The sequence below is a fragment of the Diabrotica undecimpunctata genome, chromosome 1, assembly GCF_040954645.1.
Source record: "Diabrotica undecimpunctata isolate CICGRU chromosome 1, icDiaUnde3, whole genome shotgun sequence".
Taxonomy (NCBI): domain Eukaryota; kingdom Metazoa; phylum Arthropoda; class Insecta; order Coleoptera; family Chrysomelidae; genus Diabrotica; species Diabrotica undecimpunctata.
Window position 1 is genome coordinate 140,469,549 of NC_092803.1, and position 13,676 is coordinate 140,483,224.

Sequence of the window (13,676 nt, forward strand, 5' to 3'; positions counted from 1 at the left end):
AAAAAAAAACTCGTGCTATTGCACAGCGTCTAACGCAGGGGTTCCCAAACTGTGGGGGCGCCCCGCTGGAGGCGTGAGGACATGTTAGGGGGGCGCGAGACAAGTTGAAAATTAAATTAAATTTAGGTAGTCTTTCTAAAATTCTAAATTAACCATGATGTCTACAAAATTAAAACAAACCACTGTAACATCTGACTTTACACATAAATTTGAAATCGAATGCTTAAAACAATGGAATGTGAGCCGTTCAATGTGGCAATAGCGCGCATTCGACAACCGAGCGTTTCCAAGCACTGCGTTCCTTCTTCCCTCCCTCCATCAGACGCAGGACAGCTAATCGCAGCTAATCAATTGTGTTCGTAGTTCTCTGACTCAGTGTTTGAGATACCTCGGATTGATTTCGTTGATTTGAGTGAGAGGAGTTATTGGAGTCAAGATGAGGTCAACAAAGAAAAGCAATGATGAGCTATCACTTCTGATTGCTAAAAAAAGAAGAGCCATATTATTGGAGAGCCGCTTGTTAACCGTGTTTGTTAAAGGCAGCTGTTATTATTCTTGGAATGCAGAGTAAGCAAGTTATCTCAAATACCTCTTTCTGACAATACTGTGAAACGTCGCATTGATGATATGGCCGAAGACATACAAAACCAGGTAGTTAATGCAATAAAACAATCGCTATTTTTTGCTATTCAGCTAGACGAGAGTACAGGCATAGCACAATGTTCTCAGTTAATTGTTTATGTTCGGTATATTGAAAACGGAAGAATTAAAGACGAGCTACTCTTTTCTACAGAGTTGGAGATCACGACAAAAGCTATTGATGTTATGAAAGCAGTGTCAGACTTTTTTGACAAACATGAACTCTCTTGGTAAAGACTGATCGGCGTATGTACGGATGGCGCGCCTTCAATGCTTGGTTCTTGCTTAGGATTTGTACAATTAGCAAGAGAGAAAAATACTGATGTGACTGGGATACATTGTGTTATACATCGACAAGCCTTGGCAGCAAAAGCTCTTTCAAGCGAACTGAATGTTGTCTTAAAGTTGTGTATTAAAGTAGTGAATTACATAAAAAAACAGTGCGTTGAATACTCGACTGTTTATAACTCTTTGTGAAGATTTATGGAGTGATCACAAAACACTGCTATTTCATACAGAAGTACGAAGCTCTCAAAAGGAAACATGTTTGCAAGATTATTTGACCTTCGAGAAGTAATTACCTTCTTGAAACAGCAAAAGCAAAATGAACTAAGCATGACCTTCAAAAAACATTGTACCCAAGTAATATTGGCTTATTTGTCAGACTCATCTAGTTACTCATCGTGATGCGATCAAGATGTATATTGAGAAATTGCAACTTTGGAGGCGTAAAATATCAGCAAACCTCTGCAATTATTCGACTTTCCCTAAAGTAGAGTCAATCTCAGAAGAAACACGCTTCAAGGACATTTATGAAGAATCAAGTTTGAAAGTTCAGATATCAAACCACTTAGAGCCTAATTGAAGAGTTCCAGAAATACTTTTCAAACACTTGTGACGATAGTATTTTCAGAATGTCAATTGACCCATTCCATGTCAACATAGACTCCCTGCCTGAATCACTTCAACAAGATGCTTTGCAAATAAAACATGATTCCTCTGCCAAATACAACTTTGATATAATGGACAAACCTTCATTTTGGTTAAAATATTTTAAAGTGTATCCTAGTGTATCACGGGAAGCTCTTCGTTTATATTTGCCTTTTTCAAGTACCTATTTGTGCGAAAAATCATTTTCAACACTTGTGGCAATTAAAACAATGTATCGGAATAAACTTGATGCTACTAGTGAGTTGCGTTGTGGGCTTACTAAAACTCAGCCACGAATAGGTATACTAGTAAAGAAAATGCAAGCACACCCATCTCACTAACCAACCTAATCTATATTTCTTTTATTAATAATTTTTTTATTTTATAAAAACTGATATTATTGTATCTTATGGCAGTATAAATAAATGTTTTGTTTTCTATGTAATACTTATTTGTTTTTGTTTTGTTCCTAGTCCTAGTAAGGGGTGGGGGGCGCGATAAACTATCATTTCAACAAAAGGGGGCGTGGTACAAAAAAGTTTGGGAACCCCTGGTCTAAGGAGTTCAGAAGTGGCCATACGACAATCAACTGACGTTGTACAACATGGAAGATGCTACTACTGCCGAAATCGCAAAACAAGATATTATTGCAAAAAATGTAGAAAATGGCTCTGCCTGGAACATGTACAAGCCCATATGTCAAGATTTAGAAAAGATCCAAACATTTACCACTGTTGACTTTTTTTGTGGTTTGCTTGTATCAGTTCCAAATAAAGAATTGTTGTTTGTTTATCTTAATAAAATATGTTCTATGTTATAAAAGAAGGTAGACAATAAGAATTGTATCACAAAAAATTGCTTGTTTTCTTTTTTTGTAAAATATTTAAATAATGTGTGTCTCTTAGACACCAACCGTTTTTCATGTGAAACAAATTCACCCGACCGCGACGGGTTAAAAGCAATATCCAAAAATAACGAAAAATAAGCTAAACAAAATTGGAATAGATAAATGTGCGAAAATGTCAATTTAGGATATTACCCCTCAAAATCCCAAACACAAAAACATTTGCGGAAATTTCACAATAACGGGAAATTTGCGAGAAATTTAAACATTCTTTAGATATCTAAAAAAATATATATAAACTAGTCATGTAATTACAATAGACTAGAAGTACAAAAAAGTTTAACGAAAAGGAACAGGAATATCAACAATTATATAAAAAAATACGAAGATTGTATTAAATATTGGAAAGCAAACTTCTAATCAAAATGACGATTATATTAAGAGGAATGCAAACAACAATTTTGTTGGCGTATATATTGTAAATGATAACTACTTGGTCCAAGAAAAAGAAGCTTTTGCATAAGACCTTGAGAAATTTCTAAATGCCCATCCCCAACTTCCATGAAATATTTGGAGAAGACATCAACACGAGAGTAGAGAAATAAATACACAGTAGAGTAGTAAGAATAAGTGGAGAGACAACAATAAACAGTAACGGTGAAAGATTTATAAATATTTGTCAACAACATAATTTGAAGATTTTGAACGATTTTTTTTTGCTTACAAGGACATACATAAAACCCTTGGTATCAACACAATATCGAAAGTATTTAATTTATTATTATAAATTATAATCAGACAACAAAATATTAAGCTGACTATACAAGTCGTAAGAGTTAACAGTGGGGTAGATCGTCCTTTCGCAGGCAATGATCAAAAAGAATAAATAAAATTAGAAAGAATGCGACACAACTTAGACAGTTTAAATATTTGGCTTTATATTTTGGCGGCGAACATAAAAATTGAAAAACCCACAGGTTGTTTATCCCATTATCACTAACCTTTTCACACTGTTCTACGGGGATAGCCAAATTGTGATAGCTGGGAATGGAAAAGAACTTATCTATATGAGAGGAACATCATGCGATAGGTTTAACCATGGACGTACGTCCATGGGTTTAACAATGAATATGTCAAAATGTGAACATCTAATAGTAGACAAACACATGTGACTTAAACTTAGAAAATATAAAAGTTAAAAATGTAAAAGCATCCAAATATCTAATTATAATATACGTAGTTTGGTGAGGATGACAGAAGAAATTGATAGCGGAAAATATTTAACCAGTTTCTGAGAAAAGAGAGATAAGACGAGCACCGAGAAGTTGGTGTGGCGATATCGAAGACGAAGACGCAATGATTGCAACGAACTGGCAAGAGCAATGAACATGACAGAAAAACATTTAAATGTTCCTAAAAGACAGGCCCTAGTAAAATATAATTTACAGATCAAATAAAGAACTGCCATGTACGTGAAGTATCTGGAATTAAATTAATTAATTTTGCGCTTTGGTTCAATAAAATTTTAAATAAAATTAACACTTGGAATATTGATCAAATATCACTTTTCAACCAAAAACTATGAAAAATTACAAGATGACTAAAATTGTTATAAAAACTTTGTGTATTTTTAAATTATTATTTATAATTTTTATTATAAGTTTAAATTAACAAAATTTATTTACATAAATAGTAATGTCTTTATAATAGCACAATACCATAATGAATGATAAGATTAAACAACAATAATCGAATCGATTATTAAACAATAGAAACGATGTAGATTTAAACTTACCTTTGTAGTGTTTGTTCCAAAAGTAGCCTTCTGATCACGAACTGTAAACTTGATATCAAAAAAGAGAGAGGTGTAGATTCAACTGAGAAGCAGCACCTTGAGTCTCAAAACCGGCTTGAATATCAATTTAATTTCAATAAACGCCAGTAAAGTGACGCACTGGTCAAAATGTTTAAAATATATAACACTGGCATGCGCTAATAAATCACAGATGGCTCGATAATATCGATATTTTAATATCACAATTTCTCGCTGTTTGTTGAAGTGCTTTAGATGGAGGTGTTGTGTGTTGTGACACTCTGACGATAGTTTCTGCAAGTGGGGAAGACCCAAGAACACATCTAATTATAATGTTTTTTTTGTCTGCGTACTTTTTGAGAGTTTTATGTAATGTTCAGTGGCGGGGAAAATTATGATATTAACCTCTCTGCATTATGTATGCATGGAAAACCAAACTTTAATAAAATATAGCCCGAGAGGAAAAAAATATCGTGTTTTGAGAATTGATTGGCCCAGAAATATATCATATTTTTTAACGATTGACAGCAATGTGGCTCCATTATTAGAAGAACCTACAAACACCAATTTCGAATAATTACGTATATAAATGTATGTATTTTACGATATATTTCCCCCTTTGGATCCAAAATCCAAGAGAGTTATAAAGCGTAAATACTGTTAATGGTGTTTCATAAGTGAAAGAACGTCTTTCATATTGTGTTTTGTGTTTTATCATATCGAGCTACATATCCTTTGATTCCCATATCAGTCATAATATTTTTAAACTGTGACTTGCGATCTGAAGCTCGTTGAAAAGTTCTGGACAAAAAAATAGATTTACAGCAATAGCAATCGCTATAAAGAAGCATTCAGGAGGAAGGAAAATATAAATAATAAGCGATAAACTATATAGAAAAACACAAAAAGGCCAAAAAATGAATGATAGAAGAACAGAAATAACTGACAAAACTCAAAATAAAAAATTTAAGTAAGAAGTTTTCAGAATACAGAATGAAAGATCTGCTATAAAAAAACTCATACAGAAACAAAAAACAATTCATAAGAAGAAAAACAAGTAAAGGAGCTCAGAAAAGTTTTAAATGAGATCAAGAACAATCAAGCACGTAGGTATACCGCTTATAAAATACATATTGCAAAAACTACACAAAATGATCAAATGGAAGGTTTAGAGATTAGTGATGCACACAGGACGGGCGGGACAGGACGCGGAACGGGGACAACGCTTTGTTCCGCGGGACATCTCGCATGTCCCGCAAAAACTGCACTTTTATTATTATCGGAATGATTTGGTAATTAAAGTTATACAAGTATCTGTATTATAATTGCAACGTAAAAATATTTATAGAAATAAACAGTTTTCTGTTATAATTAATACATTTAGAAAAACAGAAAATTTTAAAATGTTTTCGACAATTATTTTTGATTTATGGCGATGCATGCCTGATATGCAAAAATTTGTTTTGATTTAGGTACTCCTATTAAACCATCACCCGACATTACAGCGACACCATCAGATGATGATGGCTTTAAATCTAACCGTGAACGTGATTAATAATAAATAATTTTCTTTCCGTTAATGTCTTCTATGTCAGTAATTTGAAATTAATACCATTCAGAATCCAAGAAGCAGAATGGAATTTACTAAAACTAAAATTAAAAAGTTTCCTAGAAACGTCTAAGCATTAAAATAGTGTGGGTTACTTTTCTCTAAAAAAGTGATAAACTATTTTACCAAGTTTAAGCATATATTACATTTTGCTTAATGCATATTGTTATAATAATTTACCACCCTCTAAAATACAGCCTCATTATTTTTCTTAAATTTATAATCTGTTACAAGTTATATGGGACTGTAAAAAATACTATTTACCCAAAATATACTGTAAATTAACCATATCAATAATTTGCCTTATAAAGAGTTAGTCAGATGCTACTCAATGAGGACTTTGACTCGGCCACGCTTTGCTGTGGTTTGATTATTATACGACTAATATTATAATCAATTAATTTAACAGAGTTAAGTAAATGTCATGAAATCCGTGATGGCATCGCCGGTATATCCAGAGAATTTAAAAATTCTTTTGGATAACTTAGGGCTTCGTCTTCATTAACAATACTGTCGACTGATTTAAACGATATCAGATCACCTGGTAACAACTGTTGAATCTGGAAGTTAATTTCGTTAACGTCAACATTTTTCGCCGCCAAAATTGCGCCCACTCAATGAGCCAATTATGATTCAAGTAAATATTCAGTATAGCCGGGAAGACATTTACAATTAATTCATATTTGGTCTCAAAAAAAGTGCAGAAATTATCTAGAAGTTTGATGCATTGTGTGTTTTGATGCAGTTTTATTTTACCGCTTCCAATATTTAGCAAATGTTTGCAAAATATTTGCGCCGATAGATCATTTTGCACTTGTACTCTTATCTTAATGGTCAATCGAACTGTTTCGACATTTGGTCATAAAAGCGATTGTGTCAAACATACAGTAATCTCATCCGCATATCTAAAGAGAGGAATAACCGGTAATGTCTATCGGAAGTCACCAGACAGTAGTAACACTGCATAACCGAATAGTTTGTCCTTGCCGTTTAAAGTTCTATCAATAGTGTTTTGGGCGAATCTGGTGTTTTTAAAATGTATGTTGACCCCTCGTCTCGCAAATTAATTATTTAGGTAAAAGCATGAGAACTCTGCTTTGTTTGCATTTGGCTGAAGTCTGAATCTGCCAAACTACTCTCCCATTTTATGTAAGTCTTTTGTTAAAATTCCTCTGACTCTTTGATATAGTGACAACTTATTACAAGCGCCCAGTCGTCTACATGGTAAAATTTTCTTGATTTTTTTCTGACTTGTCAAAAATGTAAAGAGCAATGGGACAAGAACTGATCCCTATGGTAGCTCGTTCTTTAGTTTCCTTGGGGAGCTGATTTTGGATCCCATGACGACTTGTTACATTCTGTCATTGTCTTGTAACATCAGTGACTATAATTCTTTGAGTAAAATTTGTGTGATGATGTATTTTGTAACGGCTTATCTTTCATAGTGACCCAAGTTCTTTTTGTGTTCAGTCAATCACGTATTTACTCTGTATTTTATTTTTCCAATGTAAAGTGAACTATAGCAACAAATCACAATAGTATTGGACTTGAACTTTCTTCGGTTGACTTGGATTTTTTGGCCAATCGTATACTTTCTTGTATCATCTTCGTTGATTTAAAGATGGACTTCAGGGCACGTTTTAATAATATCCTATCTGTCCCAAAAAAAGACCTAACTTTGAATCGCGAGCTACTCCAAATTTTATTACTTTAACATTAAATATATCAATAATAGTGTAAATATCAATAGTAGTGTAAATTTTTAATCGCGACTGAATCCAACCGTTGCGTTAGCCGCCATCTTGAATTTGAATAATATCTCCGCCATGTTCAACTTTTCTTTAAAAATGGTAACCATTGAAATTGTTGCAAATGCGATTTCCTACAATTTCTTTTTTACAAATTTTTTCGTGCGGTCGGTAAATTCTGAGTTAAGGGAGAAAATAGTGGAAGGGGGAGGAAGCATAATTATCGAATTATCTCGTTTATTATTTACTTTACGACATAAATGTACATAAACAAAAATGTAGACAACTATATTCTATACAATTTTGATTTCTTTCATTTTTTTGCTTACAATATTTCAGGTAGCCTAACCAATCCTAGACGGTGACGTACAACTTTAAATATTGATTTTAGCAAAAAAATTAAAGAGATAAAAATTATATAAAATATAATTCTCTTCATTTTTGCTTATGTATATTCATAATAATTAATAATAAATATTAATAATAATAATAATAATTGTATGTAACTGTATGCCGAATTTTGCAGGGAATACCCAGAAATCCATGTATCTGAACAAAGAGTAGCAGACCAATACCGGGTAATTTTAAGAAACAATCTTATCCCAGAGACTAGACGCGACATGATCAGAAGCGAAATTGAACGGGAGATCCATAACCAAGAGCAAGTTGCAGACCAAGTCCCTAATGAGCAGATTCCTGAGCCTCTCATACAAGAAACTCAACCTAACAATACCCAGCAGGACAATAACGAGTTGCACTATAGTCTGGTAAACGAGATGGCACGTGCTATACATATACATATACAAGAGTTTAGTGGAACAAACCCACGTAGCAGACCACCGCTACCAAAAATAAACTCTTCTAAGAAACTAGGAGCTCTGTTACAAATTGTGAATACTGAAGTCTTACCCAATTATATCACAGAAGCCCACACATTAGAATATTTGCATATGCTGATTTTCTGTGCAGCAACAGCAATTGCTAATGTTATGGGCATTAAGATCAGAACACGACGGGGTACCAACATCGGAAGGACTGGTAACAGAATAGCACCCTGGGAAAAACGACTGCTGGGGAAGATTGAATTACTGCGTAGGGACATTGGACAAATAACAGAATACATAAGAAGAGTAAGAAGTAGAAATATCATCAAAAGAGCTGAAGAAATATTGTTTAACACTCTAAGACACTCACGACATGATCTAGAAAACAACACACCTCAACAATGCCTGGACACATTAAAACAAAAACTATCTGTTTACTCAGGCCGCCTGAGGAGATACAAAGTTAGTAACAACCGGAAATGCGACAATATACTTTTTGAGCAAGCAGAGAAGGCATTTTATGGGAAACTTAATTCCACTGTAGAAAATGCAAATAATAAATCCTACCCAAGCCAAGAAGAAATTCATGAGTTTTGGGGAAACCAACTTTCGACGCCAGCTACTCATAACAACAATGCTGGATGGATTGAAGAAAAGACAAACAACTGTCAACACTACAGTAATATTCCCTATGAACATTTCACCACTGAAGAAGTCTCGAACATTATCAAAGAGCTTCATAACTGGAAATCTCCTGGACCAGACGGAGTTCAAAACTTCTGGCCAGAGCTGAAAGTATCTTTAGTAAAAAGATAAAAAAAGTATTTAAGATACTAAAAGTATCTTAGATACTTTTATTTAAGATACTTTTTGGTTCATTTAAAAGTTACTTTTACTTTAGATACTTCTTAAAAGTATCTAGTATCTTTTATCTTTAAAAGTATCTTTAGATACTAAAAGTATCTTAGATACAAAAAAGTATCTTAGATACAAAAAAGTATCTTAGATACTTACTCAGGACATGAGAAATAGATACTTTTCATGGTCCGACAAGCTTCGACCTGTCGCGCCGGCCGTAGCGGTAGAGACGATGTGTATTGTTCTTTGCATCCCGCAAGCCGGCCCGCCGCATTATTAGAGATACTGCTCAGAGATACTGATCTAAATTATTTAGCAGAATTATGCCAAATACTAAAATCGTTTGCTTTGGCACTTGACATTCTTCAAGGCAAACAAAATATGTACTACGGTTTCCTTCTACCATCAATCGTAAGCTTGTTTGTTAAAATTGAAAAGCCTAAAACCAATAAGTTTAAATATGTGGAACCTATTTTGAACGCTCTGACAGTATCTTTAAACTCCAGATTTGAAAAACTTCTTAAGTTGACTAACCAATCTGCAATAATTGCTGCAGTTACTAATCCTTTATTTAAAACACGTTGGCTTACTGCATTTCGAGGAATCAGGAAGATCGAAAATGATCTTAGTGAAATTAAGGATTTGGTAATTACAGAAGCTATAAAAATTATGAAGGAAAATGAGGAACAATTAAAACAATTTGATGTAAGTACAAATAACATTACTACTGTAATGAAAAGTAACAAAATGCAAAACGAGTTCTTTGAATTTCATATTAACTCCGAATACTCCGATCTTCAAACGTAAAACGAAAACACTGGCTATACTGATTTAGATTATAAACGACAAGCTGAGCTGCAACTATTACAATATTTAACCGATTCTGAAACCAACATACAAATGTTAAAAAAATATAATTTTTAAAACTAAATTTTGAAAATTTAGTTTTACTAAAAGCTAGTGGTTATACTAACTAGTTATTGGCTACTAAAATGTTACTATTTTTTATATCCTATCCTATTGTGTTTAAAAATTTAATTATGTTGAATGTTCTGTTTTTAATGCATAATGCATCTTATGCTGTTTTTAACACCCGAATTTATGTTTATTTTATATTGTTTTGAAAATTTAATGTTGGATTTTTGTTTTCAATACATAGTTATTAGTTTGTAATAACTTAACGTCTTTTATTTCTTATCTACCCCAAAGCCCAAAGTATACCAATATAAATAAAGTATACCAAAATAAAGTACCTGCTGGCTTAAACTAAAATTGTATGATAATTTAAAGGGTTAAAATGATGTTTTTAAAACAAAAGTATCGACAATCTACTGTAGAGTAGTAGAGTACCGAGTACCTTTATATTATACCTAAAACTATCTTAGTTACTACAAAAGTATCTAAGTATCTTAGATACTAGAAAAGCATCTAAGTATCTTTGATACATAAAAGTATCTTACATACTTAAAAGTATCTTAGATACTCAAAAGTATCTTAGATACTTGAAAGTATCTAAGATATTTTTACTCTAAATACTTTTCCGGTATTTTGTATCTTTAGATACTTTCACAAAAAAGTATCTTAGATACTTAGTATCTTAAGATACTTTTTACCTCAAGTATCTTAAAAGTATCTAGATACTTCTAAAAAGTATCTTTTACAGCTCTGCTTCTGGCTAAAGAAGTTTTGGAGTGTTCATGAGCTTTTAACAGTATTTATTAATAATATTATTTCCAATTCACAGGAAATACCATCATTTCTTACTCAGGGAACCACTTATCTAATACCGAAGGATCAAAATAACACCCAAGATCCAGCCAAGTACCACCCAATTACTTGTCTTCCAACTTTGTACAAATTGGTCACATCCTGTGTGGCCCGGCGTATCTACCAACACTGTGCTCTAAACAATATCATAAAGCCCCAACAGAAAGGATGCGCTAAGGGCTCCATGGGCTGCAAAGAACAACTTATTATTATCGACTCAGTCATCTCTAATCAGGCATACACCAAAAAAAGAAACCTTTTTACTGCCTTCATTGACTACAAGAAGGCTTTTGATTCAGTGCCGCATGAATGGCTTATAGATATATTGAATATATAATAAGTCGATGATAATCTCGTGACCTTTTTAAAGCATATAATGGCAGAGTGGAAGACTAAAATTCACCTTCAAATACCTGGTGAAATTAATATCGAAACTGAAGATATCCATATTCACCGGGGCCTTTTCCAGGGGGACTCGTTGAGTCCACTTTGGTTCTGCCTAGCGATGAACCCACTATCTCAGCTGCTGAACTCTACTGACTCAGGATTTAGCATCAAAAATAACAACAATGTTGTAGCGAAGCTTAATCATCTGTTGTATATGGATGATTTAAAATAATGGCTTCCACTCAAAACCACCTAGATGAGATGCTAAAAACTGTAGAAAATTTCTCAAATGATATCAGTATGCATTTTGGACTAGACAAGTGCCGTATACTAAATATAGTCAGAGGAAAGGTTCAGCCCGGAGGTTTTGATATGCAAGATGGCCAAAACATCGAGGCAATGGGTGAAAATATGTACAAATATCTCGGAGTAAAACAAGCGCGGAAAATTGACCATAAACAAATGAAAACTGAACTAACTTCGGAGTTCGTGCGAAGAGTAAGACAACTAAATCGGTCATATCTTAATAGTAAAAATTTGTTTAAGGCATTAAATACGTACGCCTGTGCCGCGCTGAGCTACTCATTTGGTATTATAAAGTGGTCAAAAACGGATATAGAGGGTCTGCAGCAGAAAGTAAGAACACTTCTCACAAAGGCGCAAAAACATCATCCACGTAGTGCAGTAGAAAGAAAAACATTACCGCGGTATCAAGGGGGAAGGGGACTTATGGATATAGGTGAGCAATTGGATAAACAAATTGCTAATTTAAGAACTTATTTTCAGGTACAGGCTGAGACATCTACTTTACATCGAGCAATTTGCGCAGTAGATGATACGACGCTGCTTAAACTGAGGGAACAAGAAATGCACATAATCCACCTGACTCAGCAAGAAAAAATGCGCACCTGGATGACTAAACCTCTGCATGGGCGACATCTCAATGAGATCAGCCAAGAATATGTCGACAATACAGCGTCGAACTATTGGTTGATATCAGGAAAGATGTTTCCCGAGACTGAGGGTTTCCTACTTGCCATTCAGGATCAGGTTATTCCAACTAAAAATTACCTGAAATATATTGTTAAAGATCCTCAAGTCCAAAATGACAAATGCCGATATGGATGCCAAGGCCAAGAAACCATCCAACATCTTACCGGTGGTTGCCAGGCATTTGTTCTTACTGATTATAAAGAACGCCATGACTCAGTAGGACAGATTATCCACCAAGAACTAGCTGACAAACTGGGACTTCTCCAAACCGACCATCTTCCTTATTATCAATACGTCCCTGATAGAATGCTTGAAAATGACAACTACACAACTACAACTGTGCTAACAGACCAACCAGTGGCCCATAATAGACCGGATCTCATACTAGTTAATAAACTTACCAGGCAAACAACACTTATTGATGTGGCGATACCTAACACCAATAATTTGCGTGTTAAATGCAACGAAAAGATCGCCAAGTATAGAGATCTAGAAATACAAATCAGGAGACAATGGAGAATGGAAAGTACCCAGACAGTAGCTATTATTCTATCTACTACTGGTGTTATTCCCAAAAACCTCCTAGCGAACATCAAACAGCTGGTTCTAAATGAACATCTTTATAAGGCCATGCAGAAAGCTGTACTCCTCGCGACGTCCAGATGTGTACGAAAATTTTTTGGGAGATACTTCAGCAAACCAAGTCACCTAGGGCTCGATAACACGAAAAGAGTCCCACCAGAGCTCAATCCTTTTAATACCGTAGGTATCTGGGATGAGTGAATTTTCCCCTTAGAGGGAGTGTGAGCCGTATGGCTAAATCTGGATAATAATAAACGAGATAATTCAATAAGTATGCTTCCTTCCCCTCTCCAACTATTTTTCCCATAACTCGGAAAATATAGACCACTCGAAAAAATTTGTAAAAAATTAATTGGAAATCGCATATGCAACAATTTCAGTCCGTACCATTTTTGTCGAAAAGTTAAAAGTGGCGGAGATATTGGGCAAAAACAGTTTTTCTTTAAAATCAAGATGGCGGCTGACGCAACGTCGGAATTCAGTAGCGATTTTAAATTTACACTACTATTCATCCCCCTAAAGGTTAGAATAATAAACTTTTGATCAGCTTGTCATGCAAGGTAAATGCTATCCTGACGGAACTATAATGACAATAGTTGAGAAACACAATACGTTAAAAATTTAGGCAATTGAATTGTTGCTATGCCACTGCAGATTTATAAAGGGAATAATAAACCAAAAA

General features: G+C 34.1%; 1 protein-coding gene across 1 annotated transcript in view; it reads right to left on the reverse strand.

Annotated features, from left to right (window-relative positions):
- Positions 1-4,539, reverse strand: part of LOC140432300 (phenoloxidase-activating factor 2-like) — a 28,825-nt gene extending 24,286 nt beyond the window's left edge. Inside the window, exon 1 of the mRNA XM_072520122.1 lies at positions 4,209-4,539. The gene's annotated coding sequence lies outside the window, so the exon portion shown is untranslated. The remainder of the gene's footprint in view (positions 1-4,208) is intronic.
- Positions 4,540-13,676: the final 9,137 nt, after the last annotated feature.